The sequence below is a fragment of the Cervus canadensis genome, chromosome X, assembly GCF_019320065.1.
Source record: "Cervus canadensis isolate Bull #8, Minnesota chromosome X, ASM1932006v1, whole genome shotgun sequence".
In the NCBI taxonomy this organism is placed as follows: Eukaryota; Metazoa; Chordata; class Mammalia; order Artiodactyla; family Cervidae; genus Cervus; species Cervus canadensis.
Window position 1 is genome coordinate 131702013 of NC_057419.1, and position 22932 is coordinate 131724944.

General features: G+C 36.8%; 1 protein-coding gene and 1 pseudogene across 3 annotated transcripts in view; one reads left to right on the plus strand and one right to left on the minus strand.

Moving 5' to 3' along the window:
- TENM1 (teneurin transmembrane protein 1) overlaps positions 1-22932 on the plus strand; it is an 891941-nt gene that overhangs the window by 407299 nt on the left and 461710 nt on the right. The window lies entirely within an intron of this gene.
- LOC122435298 lies at positions 7731-8137 on the minus strand (annotated as a pseudogene).

Consider the following 22932-nt stretch of genomic DNA (forward strand, 5'->3'; position numbering starts at 1 on the left):
GCTATCTTCCATTCCACCCCAACCCAGTTTCTCTGAAATCAACCACTCCTAGATACTAGGTATTTCTCCAGAGATAATGTGTAAATATATAATCACATATGCAGATACATTTTCTCTTTTGACCCAAATAGGACACTTACTGTTCTGCACCTTGTGTTTTGCCACTTAACAGTATCTTAAAGATCTTTATTTTAAATAGGTGACAAGTTTCCAGTTGCACAAATGTACTATAATGTGTTTACCAACACTGCTTTCAGTTAATTTCATTCGTTTGCTATTATAAAAATACTGTATTTTTATGCATGTCATTTTATACATAAGAAGTACTAGAAGTAGAATTTCTGTTCTGAAATATCTGTGCATTTTTAATTTTGATAAATATTGACAATATTTGTCAAATATTGTTAAATTGTCATCAGTAGAAGTTAGATGAGTTTGGTTGTATCACCAATGCATGAGAGTGCCTCAAGCACTTGCAAACATAGGGTGTTATCAAACTTATTGAATTCTGCCAATCTGATAGACTCAAAATGCAATAATACTGTATTTTCATTTTGCATTTTACTTATGATTTATGAGAGGGGGAATTTTTCATATGTTCCAAGGTCATTGATATTTTATTGTCTATAAACCATATTATTTATCACCTTGGATTTTACATCTTTTATTATAGATTTTTTGGGCACTCTTTGTATAATTAAGGAAAAAGTAAAAGTGAAGTTGCTCAGTTATGTCCGACTCTGCAACCTATGCACTATAGCCTACCAGGCTCCTCGGTCCATGGGATTTTCCAGGCAAGAGTACTGGAGTGGGTTGCCATTTCCTTCTCCAGGGTATCTTCCCAACCCAGGGATCAAACCCGGGTTTTCTGCATTGTAGGCAGAGGCTTTTACCGTCTGAGCCACCAGGGAAGTCAGGAAACCAGTCATTTATTTGGTGTTTGATTTGCAAATACTCTTTCTATTTTGTTTTCTTTTGTGTTTTTAATAGGGTGCATGTGTATGTGTGTCTGTGCATAATAGTTTTTTTAAAAAATGTTCTATGTAGTTTAAATACCCATACTGGGAAAAACAGGCTATGCTTACTAATCAAGAAATCTTATTAATCTTACTAATCAAGAAATTTTCAAAATTGGCTGGCTCATTTTTGATGCAGTTGGGAAAGTTCTAGTGTTATGTTTTATTTTAATCAAAACAACTTTTATCCTTTATTTTGAAATTTCTATTCTGGTATTTTAATTCTAAAAATGATTTTGTGTAAGCATTCATTGTATGCTTGGAAAAGTGTGTCATATAAAGTGTGTAAAAATATTTTTTCTTGTTAACATAGTATATTCACATAGAAGTAAAAACAGAATAAAAAGAAACAAGAAAACCTGCCAGCATAATTTTTTTGTTCTGATCCTTGTTTCTGATTTGTGGAAACAGATTGGAAGCCTTTATCCAAGATAGTTTATACAAAGTTATCAGATTTTTTGATTCTGATGCTATCATTAATCTTAATGATCAAGTCATGACATTTGTTAGGTAGCTGTATGTATCTAAGCATGCGTGTTTAGTTGCATCCAACTCTTTTCAACACTATGGACTGTAGCCTGCCAGGCTCCTCTGTCCATGAGATTCTCCAGGCAAGAATACAGAAGTGGGTTGCCATTCCCTTTTTCAGGGGATCATCCCAACCCAGGGATTGAACCTAGGTCTCCCGCATTGCAGGCAGATTCTTTACCGCTGAGATACCTGGGAAGCTATATGTATCTATAGGAATGTAAAGTAAGACCTTAATATCTAGCACTGTTTGAGATCACCTGTGTCTTTTCATTCTGGCCAAACATTAATATTTTAAAAAGTCATTGATAATGTCACATTAAGTGCTTTCTTATTAGTAATATACCAAACCTATTTGATAACTGATAACAAATGATTTAAATGTTTGTTAATTATTAGCACAAATAATTTCATTTGTGTTCCAAAGCATTTTCTTAGTGTCAAGTTAAATCTCTGTCTAGTTTATGTCCATGATGTCACAAATATCTCCTGTAACCACTGATTCCTTTATTCACTCCGTATGATAATCTACATGATTTTATTGAGCACTTATTATACAGGCACTGTTCTAAGGATTGGAGATGCAGCTCCATTGAGGAGCATATATTCTGGCTTATTTAATGAAATTGCCTTTTTTTTAAAATCGTCATTACACTCCAGTTCCACTCTCTATATAATACTGACTGTATTCCTCTCTTACCTCTTATTATCCTATCAGCTTCTGAAAAACAAGTGTGCTGTATTTTATCAGGTAACTCATTTGATTTGAATTTTTACCTTATTACATCCAAATTCTTCTTTGAGACTTTCAAGATTAGAAATATCAAATATCATCTGTTACTTCCCTTTGTATCTATTTGAGATTATTTTCCTATGACTCCTTAACATATTTGTTCTTGCGGTAATATCTTCAGCACAGCACACTTCAAAATCATTCTTCCTATTACTCATGTTGTTCTTCTCACTTTATCTGTTTTCTCCATCCTTCAAGGCTAGCATGTAGCTGAGTGAGAAATGCATATAATGACGGATCTGGATTCTTGTCCCAGATCTTAGTAGCTCTGAATAACTGTGTGACCTTGAGCAAGTTAATGAGATAAAGCAGTTAGAATATTTCCTGGCACACAGAAGACACTATTTTTTTTTTCTCTCCAGTCTCACTCCACATAGTTTTCCTCGAAGACTTTACTGAATACACACTTGTCTGAACTAAGCTCTCTTTCCTCTTAACTGCAAATATTGCCTATGTCACACAAACCAAGGCTATTTTATGATGATGTTATTTGTAATTTTTTCTCCCTAACTGGGTTATAAATGCCTTTTTAAATATTGTAAAATAATTAGCCTCCAACTAATAAAAATAAATGAAAAAACAAATAAATAAATAAAAGTATTTTTTTGATGTGGACCATTTTTAAAGTCTTTATTGAATTTGTTACAATATTGCTTCTGTTTTGTGTTTTGACTTTCTGGCTGCAAGGTATGTGGGATCTTAGCTCCCCAACCAGGAATCAAACATGCACCCCCTGCATTGAAAGGCCAAGTCCTAACCATTAGATTGCCAGAGGTGTTCCTAAATTATAAACATCTCGAAGGGAAACTTTTCTCCTTGTGCATCCACTACCCTCTTCCCCAAAGCATGTGAGGTTATGAGGCATTCAGTATTTTGGTGGTTAGTTTGTCTATATGTGAAAATAGGCTAGAAGTATCAAATTTTCTTCTATTGGTAAGATACAACCCTAGGAACGTATATAATTTGAGGACCTTGTACTTCTTTTTTCATCCTGTTGTCCCTGCTAATATCTGTTGGTTTACAGATGACTGGATACACAAATTTATCAAGAACCATTTCGAGACTCACAAAAATCTTTGTTATTCAAAATAATTTTTCAATACCTCTTAATTGGTTTTAGGATTATAGAGGGAAATGGAACAAAAGCTGTAGTGATTTAAAATATTGTAGGATAGAGGGACCAGTGAATTAACATATTTAATTATAGATTTTGAATGACTTCAAAGGAAACTCAGTTTTTTTCAAGGGATTAAGCCAGGAACTGGGCCCTTATTACAGGAGGCCACTTGGGCCTCCATTTAGCCAGTTTCTGGCACATTCGTTGACAGGAATAATTTAATGACTGTGAATAATCACCAAGTGTAGGAAATAAGGTCCTCTTTGAATCATAAAGCTTTTAAACATGAAAAATATTATGCATTTGTTTGAGAACGATGAAATGTGTGAACTAATTTTGTATTGTCCTACCAATTATGAATGTGTTATTTCTGGCAAGCAGGTCTCTTTAAAATTGCATGTGCTCAGTTCCTTGCCAGGGAGGTGAGAGAAAAACATTGTCAGAGTCTTTATACCCAGCTGGGGCCAGGTGTTGCTCATTAACATGTAAATAGTGCAATTACTGCCAATTAATATTTTTTAAAACATTAAAGTTGATCAGAACAGTTATAGCACCTATAAAATTTTTAAAAATACATGCATCTTAGTGCATAGGTTCATAGAAGGCATATAATATGTAATTTGTACTTTCATTTACACAGAGCATCAAGTTGCTATTCCTTTGCAGAATGTCATATATATGATTAGAATGGAAAGTAAAAAGTACATTGGCTGGTTACGGACCATAGCCAAATAGTGCAATTTTATTCTAGTTTACAATTGATCGTCAGCTTACAGTGGCTTTTCCTTGAAAAATATTTATTCAGTTCCTACCGTGTATAAGGAATTGCATTAAGTGCTAGGCATTCAGTGATAAACAAGACAGAAATGGTCTGTGCTCCATGGACTTTATAGTCTAGTTTGTCTCCACAGATAAACACAGAGTAAACATACAAATAAACACACAAACAGATCAATACCACTATTAGCACTCATGTGAAACAAGAGGGTACCATTTGAAAACATTATGGAGTGGGGTAGACACAATTTGGATAGAGTTAGGAAACTATATGTGAATAAGCAACATTTTAGCTGAAATCCAAAATGTGAGCTGGTGATATCTTAGTGAAAAGAGTAAAGAAGAGGATGTTAGCAAGAGAGAACAGTGCTTAGGAAGACCTTGAAGCAGGAGAGAGTTTGATGTTGTCAAAGAACTGACAAAAACAATGAATATCCACTTCAAGATAGTGGTTGCCTCTGGGGAACAAGGGAGCAGGATAGAATTTAACTGAGGTAAGAATGGGACTTCAAGAGTAACTGTAATGTTCTAATTCTTTAATAAGAGATGTGAAGCAAATATGATGAAAAGCTAACATTTGTTAATTTCCCCTGGTGGACTTATGGATGTTTGTTATATTACTGTCAGTACTTTTCTTTTTTTTTTTTTTTTTACTGTCAGTACTTTTCTATGTTATTGAAATACCTGATCACCAAAGAGAAAAAGCTAATGAGAAGAGATGAAGTTGAAAATTTCTTTCACTAGCATACACTGGGGTTAATTTGGTATAAGGTAGAGTCAAAACTTTTCATCTATATTTGCCTCAATCTAGTCTTTAGAAAAATACTCTTTATGTGCTTGAGGTATTCAACATCCTTAGCTGCTACTTATACTTAAGCAAACTCTATTACTTGTAGATGACTTGTGATGTCAATAGATATAACATGGCAACAAGCACATCTTTCTGCTGCACCCCACCCTTAAGGTCCGATAATTTGTTTTTTGTTTTTGTTTTATTTTTTGTCTGCACTGGGCCTTTGTTGCTGTGTGATGACTTTTTCTAATTGCAGCGAGTGGTGGCTACTCTTCATTGTGGTGCTTGGGCTTCTCATTACTGTGGCTTCTCATGTTATGGGCTCTAGTCTGACGGGCTTCATTATTGTGGCAAATGGGGGCTTAATTGCCTGGCCACATGTGGGATCTACCCAGACCCAGTATAGAATCCATGTCCCCTGCACCGACAGGCGGATTCTTAACTACTGGACCACCAGGGGAGTCCTCAATAATTTGCTTTTATAGATATAAGACCACTTGGAGTTAACACAGTAGGACTTAAACAGTGGGACATTTTGCAGGTAACTAAATCCCTTTAATGAGAACAACTATTAATAAATAAGCCCATCCTACATCAATTGCTATTATCATCTAGCTAACTGTTATAGTGTTAAGACTTTAATTATATTCCCAGGGAAAAATAAGTCATGCCACCCTCTCTGAAAACTGCAATCAAGTAAATAAGGTGCCCTTGAAAGTAAGCTCTTAAATTGTAGTATTTTAAGCCCTATGCCTTATCAAGGTAATTTTATACCTAGATTGATAAATCTCTAAGAATACCTAGTGAATGAAAAAAAAAAAGTTGGAGAGAAAAGCATTCTTATAAATTGTTCTGGGAAGCCTCCCCCAAAACTATATGAGATGGAAAGCCAGTCAGAAAATAATCATCTGGAGATTGCTCTTATTAATCTATTCATGTGACTGAGGACAGGGAGTCAGATACATCCAGTTTAGTCACATTAGGACTAAATTTCAGTCCAACAAATATTTGAGTCATTACCATATATAAGGAACTTTATAGGCTGAAACTGAGTAAGATACAGCTTGAATACACAAGGAGTTCATGGATTACTTGTGGAGGTGAAATACAAATTCTACTTTATTTAGGAATAGGAGTAAGAATGGGAGTGGGGGACATGCTAAGGTGGCCAGGGAATGGGAAATGACTCTATTTCTTTCAATTCCTAGATAAAATGGGTCCAGTTAGACTGATGCCCCTTATTCTTCTCACATTTTCATGGAAGACAAGCTAGTAGAAATATAGAAATATTCATTGTAGTTTAAATGGCTGTTTTAAATACCAAAGTGAAATTAATGATGTAGGATTATCTTTCACAACCCAGGGAAACTGTATTTTTCTTCATAAAAAGTCCATTTATAACAATGAATGTCAAGGTCCCATAAGCATTAATATAAATCTTACAGTTGTGGTTTAAATAACTGAGATTGTATTTGGTACTCCAGAATATAGGGCTTTATGCATTATATTTCATGAAGTTTCAAGCAGAAATTTTATTCTGTTTGACAAAGTGTATCTTCTGTATTTAGTATAACAGTGAGCTCTTCCCAACAGAGCACAACATTCTTGACTAATGTTTGATGCTGGTCCCAAGACAGTGGTACTCAAGGTACTTGTCTTAGAAAGAAGAAAACAGAAAGATTATCTTATGCTTTAAGGTTGGGAAAACCTGATTTTATAAATTGACTTGGATGGAAAAGTGCATAAAGTATAATGCGAAGGTCATTGAGGTCTGTTGTCTGTTCCAAAATAGTGATCCCTGGTGGAAAGGCAGTGTAGTGCATATTGCTATGTGCTGCAAAATGAAAGTGTGTTATATCACCGTTCATAAGCAGGACCTGCTGAACTGAATAAGCACAGATGTACTTCAAATTAATATTTAATCTGATACCAGAAGCACTTAAAGGAGTTAGGGATATGAGTTCCTCATAAGAAATGACTTCTTTCTCACAGAGAGCAATTATGGTACCAGAAGATAACACAAATAAGATTCTTCTTAGGCTTAAATAGTAAATCTAGAAATAATAGTGTATTGTTGTCTCTACTTTGAATTTTCTACAGATTTCTTTAAAGAAGAAAAAGAATTATTTTTTAATGTCATGGCATGGATCAAAACTAAAGCTAATAAAGTGACTTTGATTAAGAGACTATCTCAGTCCTTGAGAGTAGATGAGAGTGACTTTTCATTGACATCATTAGAATATTATTAGAATAAAATTTAACCAAGTAACCCTTATTAATCTTTAAAAGGAAAGTGCCATAATCAGGTTACAATTCTAATTTATTTTTGTTGCTTTTTGAGGCCAACTTTAGAAAATAAACCCCCCAAATAACTTTGAGTCCAGAGCCATCTCATGCCTTTCATTTTAAACTCAATTTTCTTCCAAGATTTTAGCATCTCATTACATATTAAATTCTCAGAAACTACCATGTTATGTTAAAGTGACATTTAGTATTTTTTATTGTAAAAGGAACAACTGAACCTACTAATTCAAATAGGAGGTTTAAAACAAAAGACATCTTGCAAATAGTATAGGTATTAACTGGAACACATTGTATGACACTGAAAAGCAGGCAATATTACACTTTACTGACTGTCATGTTTACTTTTATTTTTGCTGAGCTTTATGGTTTTATTAACACAAACAAAATGTGCACACAAGCTGTCTATTCCTTCTCTTCCCTGCACAACCTGGCATTGGTATTGACAATTCTGATGCCCAAGTGGGCTGCTCTGTCCACAAGGGTTTTGTGGTTCTTAGAGAGGACTTTGTGAGCAATCTCAGCACAGTCAGATTTGTTGCACATCAGCAGCACTTCAAGCTCCTTGACATTGTGAACCAGAAAATTCCAGAAGCCTCTGGGCAGCATGTGCTTTGTCTCCTTGTTGCTCCTGTAACTGATGTTGGGCATCCAGACTTGGCCTTTGAATCTGCTGTGCACCCTGTTGTCAATGCCTTTGGTTTCCACCAGTTCCACTTAATTTTGACATATCATTCTTACTGGTGCTGGACGAACTTCTTGGTCCTCTTTTTGACAATCTTGGGCTTCACAGGGGGTCTGAGGGCAGCCATGATGCCACATAGGAGATGGCCACCACCTCCATAGGCAGCGCTGTCGGATTTAAAGTATTAGCTCCTTCTGAAGGATAATTAGCTTTTATGTGATCAAAATGACAAGTGCGTGTTGTATTGGGGTAACTATTTTTAGATGATGGGTCAGTCTTATACATGGTGTCAATGAGAAGCTATGTACATCTTTCTGTGTTAGAGGGGATAAAAAAAAAGATGTTCCTTCCCAACCATTCATCAAATGATTATTGAAATGTACTATTTATTTATGTATTTGCTGAGCACCAACTATAGCCAGACCCTAGATGTACAGCATTGAATAATGCTGCTTATGGAGTTTGTATTCTAGTGGGAAAAAGAGGGACACATCCAAAAAAAACAAGGAAAAAAATTTAAATTAAAGATATAAGTATTATGAAGGAAATAGACAAGATGTGATGAGGCAATGGTAGGGTAGGGAGAATCTTTCAAGCACAGGCATAGGACATGTGGTGGGAAGAGCTGACTCCATCTAGGGGCTGCTAGTGGATTAGATGGAGAACAGTTCAACAGGAAACTGAAAGCTAAACACAGGTCAAGTCACAAGGCTTTAGAGGCTATGATGATGAGTTTAAATGTCTTCCTAACTGCAGTAGAAAGCCTCCAAAAGCTTTTAAGCAAGGGAAGGGAGTATCCAGGGCTGTTTATTGTTAAAGAAATAGATTGAAAGGAGTAAGGTCAGAAGTGGGGGACTAGGAAGGAGATTATTGCAGTTATTCAGGTAAGAGATGATACTAGCTTGGAATAGGAAACAGAGAGAAGTAGATAGGTTCAAGATATATTTCTGAAAGAAGTCAATAGAATTTGGTGATGAAGTGGGTGTCGAAGGTATGAGGAAAAGCGAAATCTCTGATAACTCCATTTTCTTGTTTGAGCAACTGGGTACCTTGTGGTGTCACCTAGGTAAGAAGAGGGGAAGAGTGTAGTGAGATTAAGAGACTCAATAGTTATATTTTAGGGGGACTTCCCTGGCAGTCCAGTGATTAAGACTCCAAGCTACCACTGCAGGGGGCACAGGTTCAATCCGTGATTGCGGAACTAAGATTCTGCATGCTGCACAGTGCGGTCAAAAAATAAGACCATGTCCTGGCTATTATAAACAGTGCTGCGATGAACATTGGGGTGCACGTGTCTCTTTCAGATCTGGTTTCCTCAGTGTGTATGCCCAGAAGTGGTATTGCTGGGTCATATGGCAGTTCTATTTCCAGTTTTTTAAGGAATCTCCACACTGTTTTCCATAGTGGCTGTACTAGTTTGCATTCCCACCAACAGTGTAAGAGGGTTCCCTTTTCTCCACACCCTCTCCAGCATTTATTGCTTGTAGACTTTTGGATAGCAGCCATCCTGACTGGCGTGTAATGGTACCTCATTGTGGTTTTGATTTGCATTTCTCTAATAATGAGTGATGTTGAGCATCTTTTCATGTGTTTGTTAGCCATCTGTATGTCTTCTTTGGAGAAATGTCTGTTTAGTTCTTTGGCCCATTTTTTGATTGGGTCATTTATTTTTCTGGAATTGAGCTGCAGGAGTTGCTTGTATATTTTTGAGATTAATCCTTTGTCTGTTTCTTCATTTGCTATTATTTTCTCCCAATCTGAGGGCTGTCTTTTCACCTTACTTATAGTTTCCTTTGTAGTGCAAAAGCTTTTAAGTTTCATTAGGTCCCATTTGTTTAGTTTTGCTTTTATTTCCAATATTCTGGGAGGTGGGTCATAGAGGATCTTGCTGTGATTTATGTCGGAGAGTGTTTTGCCTATGTTCTCCTCTAGGAGTTTTATAGTTTCTGGTCTTACATTTAGATCTTTAATCCATTTTGAGTTTATTTTTGTGTATGGTGTTAGAAAGTGTTCTAGTTTCATTCTTTTACAAGTGGTTGACCAGTTTTCCCAGCACCACTTGTTAAAGAGGTTGTCTTTTTTCCATTGTATATCCTTGCCTCCTTTGTCAAAGATAAGGTGTCCATAGGTTCGTGGATTTATCTCTGGGCTTTCTAATTCTGTTCCATTGATCTATATTTCTGTCTTTGTGCCAGTACCATACTGTCTTGATGACTGTGGCTTTGTAGTAGAGTCTGAAGTCAGGCAGGTTGATTCCTCCAGTTCCATTCTTCTTTCTCAAGATTACTTTGGCTATTCGAGGTTTTTTTGTATTTCCATACAAATTGTGAAATTCTTTGGTCTAGTTCTGTGAAAAATACCGTTGGTAGCTTGATAGGGATTGCATTGAATCTATAGACTGCTTTGGGTAGAATAGCCATTTTGACAATATTGATTCTTCCAATCCATGAACACGGTATGTTTCTCCATCTGTTTGTGTCCTCTTTGATTTCTTTCATCAGTGTTTTATAGTTTTCTATGTATAGGTCTTTTGTTTCTTTAGGTAGATATACTCCTAAGTATTTTATTCTTTTTGTTGCAATGGTGAATGGTATTGTTTCCTTAATTTCTCTTTCTGTTTTTTCATTGTTAGTATATAGGAATGCAAGGGATTTCTGTGTGTTAATTTTATATCCTGCAACTTTACTATATTCATTGATTAGTTCTAGTAATTTTCTGGTAGAGTCTTTAGGGTTTTCTATGTAGAGGATCATGTCATCTGCAAACAGTGAGAGTTTCACTTCTTCTTTTCCTATCTGGATTCCTTTTACTTCTTTTTCTGCTCTGATTGCTGTGGCCAAAACTTCCAACACTATGTTGAGGAAGCAACCTAGATGCCCATCAGCAGATGAATGGATAAGGAAGCTGTGGTACATATACACCATGGAATTTTACTCAGCCGTCAAAAAGAATTCATTTGAACCAGTCCTAATGAGATGGATGAAACTGGAGCCCCTTATACAGAGTGAAGTAAGCCAGAAAGATAAAGAACATTACAGCATACTAACACATATATATGGAATTTAGAAAGATGGTAACGATAACCCTATATGCAAAACAGAAAAAGAGACACAGAAATACAGAACAGACTTTTGAACTCTGTGGGAGAAGGTGAGGGTGGGATGTTTCAAAAGAACAGCATGTATACTATCTATGGTGAAACAGATCACCAGCCCAGGTGGGATGCATGAGACAAGTGCTCGGGCCTGGTGCACTGGGAAGACCCAGAGGAATCGGGTGGAGAGGGAGATGGGAGGGGGGATCGGGATGGGGAATAAGTGTAAATCTATGGCTGATTCATATCAATGTATGACAAAACCCACTGAAATGTTGTGAAGTAATTAGCCTCCAACTAATAAAAAAATTAAAAAAAAAAAAAATAAGACCAACCAGAGTTATATTTTAGAGACGTTAAATGCATATTTATGAGATACCAAAATTATGTCTTGAATTTTAGCTGGATACCCAAACTTAGGCTCCAGGAGCTCTTGAGTTATCCTTCAACTAACTGAGAGGAGTCAGCAAACAGCCACATTTTGAGTCATTATGTCTTGATGATAATCTCTGAATACCCACCCCTTTGGATTCAGGCATTGAAGACTCTTATCAAAATATCAGCACCACCTCCATGGCAGTTCATCATTCCAATTGCAGTCTCAATGGCACTGACTTGAGAGAATGTGTGCCACAGGATGAATGAGTTTTGTTGGGATACATGAGAGTTTTTTTAAAGGGACTCAATTATAATTTTATTTAAGAATGTATATTTGCCAGGATGGAGAGGGAGGCGGGAGGGGGGATCGGGATGGGGAATACATGTAAATCCATGCTGATTCATGTCAGTGTATGGCAAAAACCACTACAATATCATAAAGTAATTACCCTCCAACTAATAAAAATAAATGGAAAAAAATAATAAATGTATCTTCTCTGGAAAAAAAAAAAAAGAATGTATATTTGGGTGGGATTTCATAGCCAGAGGGGGAAGGGCCACTTGGGAAGAAAAGATGAAGCTGTAAAGAAAAGGGGGTTTTAAAGAAAGAGGGAAGAAAGTGCTCTAAATGAAACTTTGAGTCATTTCACAACTTTGCATAGAACCAACCTAGACAGCATATTAAAAAGGAGAGACATTACTTTGCCAACAAAGGTCCGTCTAGTCAAAGCTATGGTTTTTCCAATAGTCATGTATGGATGTGAGAGTTGGACCATAAAGAAGAGTGACTGCCAAAGAATGGATGCTTTCGAACTGAACTGTGGTACTGGAGAAGACTCTTGAGAGTCCCTTGGACAGCAAGGAGATCCAACCAGTCAATCCTAAAGGAAATCAACCCTGAATATTCATTGGAAGGACTGATGAAGCTAAAGCTCCAATATTTTGGCCACCTGATAAGAAGAGCCGACTCATTGGAAAAGACCCTGATGTTGGAAAAGACTGAGGGTAGAAGGAGAAGGGGGTGACAGAGGATGAGGTGGTTGGGTGGCATCACCGACTCAATAGACATGAGTTTGAGCAAACTCCAGGAGATAGTAAAGGACAGGGAAGCCTGGCATTCTGCAGTCTTAGTGACTGAACAACAATAATACCTAGCTTCTAAATGTTTATATGTAAATTATTCCAAATTCCTCTTTATTAATAAGATTGCAAAATTTAGTGAGCATTTACCCTATGCCAGGCAGTTCTAAGTACATGAACTAACTCGTTTAATTCTCTCCAGAAATCTATGGGTTATTTGTTAATTGACCACTTTTACAGATGAGGAAACTGGCCCAGAGAGGTTTAGTAATGCCTAAATTAACAGAGATATTAAGTGGTGTGCTGGGATTAAAACCTTCATAGTCAGTTTCCAGAACCTCTGATCTTAACACTACACTATCCATTTAAGTTTACATGTAATATAAAAATGTGATTGCAAGTGACCTTTTATCTCTGTAATAAGTCAGTCTTTCAACATGAGTGCCACTGACATCTTAATATTCATTGTTTTGTTATTCTGTAAGCATCATAGATTCTATGGCATGGAAAATAATTGTGATGATGGTTCTGTAACCTGATGGTGTCTGCTTCCTGGTCTACATATATTGTGACTTTTATTATACTTTATTTTATTTTTGTTTTCTTCTCATAGCTGTTAGTTCTTGCCCTTTAAAAATAGTGACAAGAGCAGTATTCACTGGTCGTGATAGAAACCACCACCCAATTCTCCAATACTGTTACACTGACCATAATTTATTGATGAAGTCTGCCATCTCAAACTCTTTACCCATATTTCCTCCCATGGGGAAGAAGATGATAAAATTACTTTCTTGCCTGGCACATTTAATTCCAGAAGCTTGTATCTAACTAGTATTGTGGTGAACAACTTCAACAGCTGTGCCAGATTCCAAGACATTTTACCCTGTAGAGAAAAATGAAGTTTGCTAGTTGGCTAATCTATATATTATAATATTTGTCTATTTAATGGGATAGTTTTAAGTTAGTTTAGCCATATAGTTCAACCCATGTCTAGAACCCAGTCTGTTTTCAAACTAACATTTAAGAAATGCCCAAGTGTAACGAAAAGCTTGATGGAGGTTTGTTTTTTGTTTGTTTGTTTGTTTTGTTTTATTTTTTGACCGTGCTGCATGGCGGTCAAAGGAAACCTGAGATCCTAGTTTCCATACCAGGGACACAACCCATGCCCTCTCCATTGGAAGCGTGATTGGAATCTTAATCACTGGACCACCAGGGAAGTCCCCTGAGATCTTTAAAACGCAGCAAAAAATGATCTTTTGTTGAGTTTGAAGTTATGTGTTAATGACTGGCTGTTTTTTAACCTCAGAATACCTAAAAACTCATTGAAACTTTGTTGTAATCTGTTGATTTTCAACTTACTAATTTGAAAGTGTTTTGCATTTTTTAAATGGTTTTCAAAAACTCTTAAAGAAATATTTTTCCCCCTTATGCCTGGTTCCCATCTGTCCCTGTGCATATGGCCTTGCCCTTTTTCTTTTGCAAATACTTTCTCTTTTCACAAATATGTTCCCAATTTTTATAGAAAATATGAAACAATATTTGTTCTTATCCTGTGGCTGAGAAATGGCACAGACGTATGACTCTAAAAAGTTTTATTACTGAGGTCTGTCTCTTTGAACCTATAGATGAATCTTTGTAAAAATTACAAGAAGTTTTTCCTCTCTTGATCATCTTCAATCATACTTCAGTGGAAGGTCAGTTTAGAGGTAATTCCTCTGTCACCAACGTGTTTTTTTAAATGCCCTGACCAAATAATAGACAAAAATCTATAAAACAAAGTGAACTACAGTTACTGGAAGGTTGCAGGTTATCAAGACTCTGGAAATCTACTTACAGAATACTTAGCACACAATTTTTTATTCAGCATTGAATAGGAAAAGAAAATGCAAATTTTCTCAAAGGAAAAAAATATATAAGGAAAAGTGTTGAGGAAAGAAGGGAATATGGGATTTAGGGAGGTGGAAAATCAGATTACTTGAGTTATTGAAATGACTCAGCCTGGCAAGTTTCTAGAAATACTCTGTTTCCCTCTTGAGACAACACAGTCCTCCCAAAGATATGTCAGGTATTTACCAGAGAGAGGAAATACTGTACTATCCGAAAGAAATAAAATACTTGCCTGGATCTATCGTTCACAGGGAGGTTAACATTCCCCTGAAGGCTCACTATCACCTCTGGAGATACAGTGTGGTGTGTGTAGGGGCCTGGGGGGTATATTTTACAAACACAGTACACACACACACGGCACTAAAATAAGATAGAGAAATAATGACTCTACTTATTGCTAGCTTCTAACTGAAGTGTGCCAATCCCATTGCTCTCATAATAGAGAAAATTAATATATCCTGTCAGGGCCACATGACATGAATAGTAAAATGCTGTGAAGTGACTGCATATAGAAGAGTCAGGAAATCCACTTTGATCTACATTTTTGATGTTTGATAATTACACTTATTATCGGGTCCTTTATGTTCTTTTTCTTTGACACAAGATCCATTATCAGTGACAGCATGAGTGTGAGTATGGGTTTGATTTGAAAAACTACTTAAGATGAGGTAATGGAAAAAAAGCTTTTTTTTTTGTTCCACGCATATTAAGAGAATGGGAGAAAATTAAGTCTCATCATACAATGGCTCACTTGAATTATTTCTCTTTTATGTGTGGTATTGTTTAGGCACCTTATGAAGTTAGTTTCTTAGGAATTTGTTTCCTAATGAAATATTTTGTACACATAGACTGTGATTTGCTTTAATATTTTCATTCTCTGACAAAGCATTGAGTGAATAGATAAAGAAATGATGACCACAAAGAATAGGCCAGGTCATGTAGCCAACCTTTGTAAGTTCAGAAATTATTCTAAGTAGAATTCAAAAGCAGATGTGGATAGGACTAAAAACAAAACACGAACTCATAGCTGGACAGATAATTGGCAAATTCATTAATTAAGATTCTTTCTGTATCTGTTAACTTACTTTAAATAACACAAATTACCTTCCTACAAGTCATTACTGGCAATTAATATGTGATAATGTATTTGAACTTTTCTGCTTCCCTATATTTCACAACAAGGGCCAAGGCTAATTTAGCATTTTAATGTGGAAATTTGAACATTAACATATTAGTATTCATCACAGTAGAAGTCTAGGTAAAATGCTGGTTCATTCATTTATTTCTTGTTTGTCTCTGCTACTAGCATCACCTACTGTTTGATCTTTGGTTGTAAGTATTATATGTATAAATTAAAAATGAGATAAATGATACGTATGGCGTCATTGACTCAATGGACATGAGTTTGAACAAACTCTGGGAGATAGTGAAGGACAGGGAAGCCTGGCGTGCTGCATTCCATGGGGTCACAAAGAGTTGGACCCATCTTAGCAACTGAACAACAACAACAATAATAGTAATACATAGTTGAAGAATAAAATTATAAAACTCTTTCAACCAAAACTAAATGCTATTCCTATAGTTTTGCTTTTGAGTTGTTCTTTGCTGCATAGAAGAGAAAATAAACTTGTCTTTAATCAAATTAAGTTATATTTAATTGGGGGCCACTAATAGTGATTACTCCTTGGAAAGAAAGTTATGACCAACCTAGACACCATATTAAAAAGCAGAGACATTACTTTGCCAACAAAGGTCCGTCTGGTCAAGGCTATGGTTTTTCCAGTGGTCATGTATGGGTATGAGAGTTGAACTATGAAGAAAGCTGAGCGCCAAAAAATTGATGCTTTTGAACTGTGGTGTTGGAGAAGACTCTTGAGAGTCCCTTGAACTGCAAGGAGATCCAACCAGTCCATCCTGAAGGAGATCAGTCCTGGGTGTTCATTGGAAGGACTAATGCTGAAACTGAAACTCTAGTACTTTGGCCACCTCATGCAAAGAGCTGACACGTTGGAAAAGACCCTGATGCTGGGAGGGATTGGGGGCAGGAGGAGAAGGGGGTGACAGAGGATGAGATGGCTGGATGGCATCACCGACTCGATGGGCATGAGTCTGAGTAAACTCCGGGAGTTTGTGATGGACAGGGAGGCCTGGCGTGCTGTTATTCATGGGGTCGCAAAGAGTCGGACACGACTGAGCGACTGAACTGAACTGAACTGAACTGAATAGTGATAGTCTTTAATGTTCCTCTTTTCCATTAACTATTCTTTTTTCAGATATGTTCTCAATAAAAAGTTCCTGGAAAAGTATTATTCCTCACAGCTTTTTGAAAAAATGACATTGTATTTGGAAATGGTTTATGAAGTAGCATTTTGTAGTCCCTGACTTCCTCTGAGTGACTATCCAATGATCTGATGAAAGCATTTTATAAAGTGTAAAACACCCTGCAGTTGTCACCAAGTGTTAGGAAAAGTAAAATATGAGAAGGTATGACAAAGCACAACCACAGACTTTCCAAATGAAAGCCTTAACCAAATTTGCACTACATTTGTGCTACCTTAAAATTGCCACTCTACTTGTTCCTATTCAAGTGCATGTATGTTTAGATTCCAGATTCTTATTTCATTGTTTTCTGGATTTGTGTAAATCATTTAGTACATCTTTAGGGGACTGGGAGGAGGTTTAAAGTAGTTTTGATTGGAAATTTGTGAAATCATATTAAAAACTTGTGGGAAAGGAAAAATAATTTTCCCACTAACCTTCTAGTTTCTTGGCTGAGACCCCCCATAATACAAGACAGATTAACAGGAGAAAAATGAACAGAAGTTCAATAATATGCATCAGTCACTCAGTTGTGTCCGACTCTTTGCGATCCCATGGACTGAAGCACACCAGGCTTCCCTGTCCATCACCAACTCCCGGAGCCTGCCCAAACTCATGTCCATTGAGTCGGTGATGCCATGCAACCATCTCATCTTCTGTTGTCCCCTTCTCCTCCTGCCTTCAATATTTCCCAGCATCAGGGAAATAATATGAATACCTTGGGAGATACCCAAGAAAACTGAGTAACCCCCCCCAAATGGCCCAAACTATCAGCTTAAATAAATACCTTCTCCAATTAAAGACTAGAAGATGTTGGTGGGGTTGGGGAGGGTGGCAGTTATGACAGGTGACCAGGAAAAGCACAGTAGTCTAGGGTAAGGCTGTTATGCAGATTTAAATCATTACCTTCACCATTGATAAAAGAATTTCTAGAAATTTACAGTCATCCTTCCTCCCTCATTCAGAGTGGGAGATACCTTTACAAGCGGAGATTTTCCACATAAATGTAAATATCTCTTACAAAAGTATAACTTCTACCTGGTTTAAACTTCTCTAGTGTAGTTGGATGCTGTTATTTGAATATGATCTCCAGGGAAAAGAGAGAGCCTATTGAGAAGTGCTGAGCCTCCAATACCATTTTGATAGAGGCCGACCCTGGTACTGAACTATGAATATCCATCTATATCAAGAGGATTACTAAAGGCAGGGCCTGAAGTCAAAGGATTAAAAGAAATTGGAAAGAAGACCTAAACAAACAGTCTGATCTCAAATCTGCTTATAGTCAATAACATCAAGATTTACAAGAGGATAAGTTTTCCCAAAGTTTGTAAAATCCTTTAAGTGAATTAATTCCATATGGTGAAAGTATACACAAAATGTTTGTATGGAGACATGAATTGTTAGTAAGATTATACTTCCCAGACAGTTTCAAAGAATATTAATTTCGATGCCTGATCAATACCATTAGCTGATGACCTCAGATATTTCCGAGGTTGCAACTAATATGCATCTGCTTTTGTATAGAAGTGTTTACAATTAGCACTGTAATGAAATGCTGTGTAACATTTTAAAATTGAAAGTTGTGTTGGATAAGCAATAACATGTTTGTTTAAATGATAGAGTAGGGTATTGAATGAAATTACTAATGTTTTCAATGAACACTAAGAAGAAAGTATAGAATTTCTGTGATTATAGAACTATTGTTGTTTAGTTGCTAAGTCGTGGTCTAACTCTTTGCCACCCCATGGACTGTAACCTGTCAGGCTCCTCTGTCCATGGGATTCTCCAGGCAAGAATACTGGAGTGGGTTGCCATGTCCTCCTCCAGGGGGTTTTCCAGACCCAGGGCTTGAACTCATGTCTCCTGCATTGACAGGTGGATTCTTTACTGTTGAGCCACCAGGGAAGCCTCTATAGAACTATTAACCTCTTTCAACTTGAGATTTTTGTGTCACATTTTCATAGTGAGTTGAATTAGTTTTTAAGAATAGAAAATCGTTTCTCCATATTTGCTTTGAGTTGTTGTTACACCATGTTCATTCCTTTGCTTTGTCTTTCTGACTTGATTTTTGCATTATTATGAATAAGAGGAAGGGCTAGCATTGTATAATAACTTGCTTTGTCCATACAAATAGTGGCTAAAATGAAAAACTAGCAAGTTGTTTAACCATGGTAATATTGTGTTTCATATTAAAAGTCAGCTATAGGAGCACCAAGCTTCCACCAGTTTTTCATTTCTGTTTTGTAACATTTAAGCTCTTTCTTTTAAGAGGTTTTCTTAAGCTCTTTCATTTGGATACAGTTGATTTCCAGAATGTTCAATTTGTGGGTAGTGTTCACTTAAGAATTTCCTGAGTGTTTGAGAAAATAATTTGAATGTTGACTGATGGTCCGCTAAATTCTTTGAACTTGACCACGTAGTCCTCCTGCATACCATAAACCTAAATTGATGTGTGTAGGTTTTAGGGGGAGTCATCTGTACAAAAAATATACTTTATTTTGCAGTACGATTTATTACAAGTTCATTTTTAATCGTGCAGTTAAAATATAATTTAACAGAGCACTGATTATGTATATACACTCACCAGAGCATATATGTTGCATACGGAAGAGATATGTCTGAAAACTCATTGGCAAAAGCAAATACCTTTTTTATTAATTTGTCTTCCTGTATAAATATCAGCTGCTTCTGACTTCGAAAATTCAGAGTTAAGGTAGAGAGCTCTATAGAGCAGTTTTCTTTCCCTGCTTCTAAATAAGATAATAACATAATGAATATAGATTATGCTTTATAGTAAACATTCTTGCAATGTACATTTTCCAACTGTACCTGGAAATGCCCCAGCACATTTAAATATATGTATATTATTTTTTTATATTCAAGAGTAACATTGGTCTATTACACTAATAATATAATACATGCGCTATATATAGTTTCTTCTTGAGATAAACGTATTTTTAGTATGAAGCTCCTATAAGATGTTCCAAATATTCCTGGACTAGAGTAGACATAGTTGAGCGAGATACAATATCTATGAATAATATGAACTTTAACATACTTGGATTTTTTTTTTCAGGTAATGACAAGATAGAGTCATTATATAGAAAGACTGGATTGCAGATCTGGGCCTCGTGGGGAGGCGCTGTCCTGTATCGCTTGTTGTTGTTCAGTTACTCTGTCGTGTCTGACTCTTTGCACCCCTACTGTACTACAGTACGCCAGGCTTCCCCGTCCTTCACTGTCTCCCAGAGTTTGCTCATTATCTGATACCACTACGAGATATAGTTTACCACAATCTGGTACCTGAAGTCAATTTTAGTTTTTTACAGCATCTAGAGTTATTTGGCCAGCAGGTGTCTGCCTTTCCTTAACCAAACTCATAAGATACTGATGTATAAAACCGGTAGGTACGTTGATCTTTTTAAAACATGAAATATAGCTATTAAAGTACTCTTGTCAGTCATCCAAGCATTAATTTCCTTTGGGAAGCTACATGGGAAATAAAATGATAACCTGAAGGCTTCTTATGTAGGGGTGGAAAAAATTTTCCTTCTTCCCTTCTAGGTTCTTTGGCTGGTCTAATAATTATATTGACCCAAGATAGATTACCAGGAGAAAAACAAATTTCATATATAGAGGAGCCCATTCAAATACTCAGATACCATCTTGAGCTATGGAGAAGGGGTAAAGATCTAGGACCTCAGAGGGAAGGAAAACAGTTCACAGGAAGATGAGAAGAGCAAATGTTTGGCAAACAAATGTTTGCCTTGCCATACAGATAAGTCTTGAGATGTAAAATGTTCTCTCTGGTAGTAGTCCTTTTTCCAGTCCAGGTCTCCTATATCAGTTCTCCTAGGCAATTAGTTGTATGTAGTTGTTTGGCCCCTAAGTCGTGTCTGATTCTTTGCGACCCCCAGCCTGCCAGGCTCCTCTCTCCATGGGATTCTCCAGGCAAGGATACTGGAGTTGTTTGCCATTTCCTTCTCCAGGGGATCTTCCTGACCAAGGGATAGAACCTGCATCTCCTACATTGTCAGGGCACCAGGGAAGCCTCTAGACAGTTATACTATGCTATGCTATGCTAAGTCACTTCAGCCATGTCCGACTCTGTGCGACCCCATAGATGGCAGCCCACCAGGCTCCCCCGTCCCTGGGATTCTCCAGGCCAGAACACTGGAGTAGGTTGCCATTTCCTTCTCCAATACATGAAAGTGAAAAGTGAAAGTGAAGTCGCTCAGTCATGTCCGACTCTTTGCGACCCCATGGACTGCAGCCCACCAGGCTCCTCCATCCATGGGATTTTCCAGGCAAGAGTACTGGAGTGGGGTGCCGTTTCCTTCTCCACTAGACAGTTAAGGGGGAGATAAAAGGCTTTTCCCGAGTCTGCTGATTTTAATTGCCTTTATCTCAAAACAATACATATGTGAAAGTATTACATTTTGGGGCACTGTGTTCTGCTCCCCCTCACTTGACAACAATGGATATGAGAGAAAAAAGGAGTTACTTTGGAAGATCAAACTCTCAACATGCCAGTATTGAGGCAGGACTTACTGTTGCCTCTCTGAGATTGGTATGGGATAGACCTAAGCCAGATGCTTAGGTTCTTGAATCAGGGAAAGTCTTTAACTAGACAACATGGGTAAGGGGGACAATGATGAATTTTTTTTCTCTGATAATGTCCTCAGAATATTAGAAGAATCACATAAGTGTGACAGGAGCCCTTTCTCTGTGAGTGCTGGGCAGTTTTCAAACAAAAGGTAAGATGAACTAAACAAATAACCCCAAACTAACTGTTACCTATGAAGGGACTAATGAGAATGAGTCATGTTCTTTAATTGCACATCCTCAGTTTTTATTTCAGTGATTATAATTTTCACATTAGCATTTCCATTAGTCTTTTAAAATATTTTCTGTTTCTCTGCTGAGATTTCCTTTCTTTCCATTTATAATAAGCATATCTTCCTTCATATTCATGACCATAGTTACAATAGCCACTTTGAAATCCCTGTCTACTAATTCCAACATCTGGGTTATCTTGGAGTGAGTTTCTATAAGGTCATCTTTTCTTTTGAGAAAGGGTCACTTTTTCCTATTTTATCATATTATTAATATTGGACTGTATCTTGGACATTGTGATTGTTATATTGTGGGGACTTTGGTTTCTGTTATGTTCCCCTAAAGAAGTTTGATTTTCTCGTTCCATTTTATCTCTCGTAAGCAATTCATTTTTTTTTTTTTTTACTCAGTCAACAAACTCTGCCTCTTCGGTTGCAACTCAAATTTCAGTTCAGTTTCTTTATTCTCAGCTGGAGTCTGCCCTACACATGCGTGGTTCCAGCATGAGCCAGAGATTGGGGCAAAGTTTATATGAAGAATGTGGATTGCAGCCTCTCTATATATTTGTCTCCTTTTGGAAGTTCCTTCTTTACTTTTCAGTGACTGTCATTGCCTGAACTCTGTCTTCTGGTCCTTTAACTCATACTGAGAGTTATGTGTCAAGGTTTTTACCACTTCATGCAGCTCTGACCATTCCCTACACTCAATTAAAAAAAAAATTTTAAATGGAAACTCACTCACACCTTCTCTTCTTCCAAGTTTTCATTCCCCACCAGAATCTGCTTGCTTTTGTTTACTCCCCAGTGCCTAAGGTCATTGGTTTGTTTGTTTGGTTTTTTTTTAATTGAACTTTGTCCAGTGAATATTATCTGCAGGAGGGCAAGGCAAAGTAGAAGTTTTCTCAGCTGTAAGGTTGGTTCTCTTTGGGCTTCCCTGGCAGCTCAGATGGTAAAGAATCTGCCTGCAATGCAGGACTCTCATAAGATACTTTGAAAAGTCTAATTTGCTAAATAAACCTAGTAATACCAATTCCGCCTGTTTCTTCAGTGACTACTGTGTGTATAAGAGCATGTGCCTTTATACAAATGAATGAGATTCAATTGTGTCTCAAGGGGATAACAATCTAGTTTTGAAAATAGACATATGAAGAGCCAAAATGTATTTCAATTTAGAGATAATGCTAATGCTACAGAATTGTTTAATGTGTTATGGGAGTGCCAATGGGAAGGCAATTGATTATGACAAAGAGGAACAGAGAAAGATGTCTTAGAGATGATGACATATGAACCAGATCATGAATGATAAGAATTTCAACTATTAGATAGAAG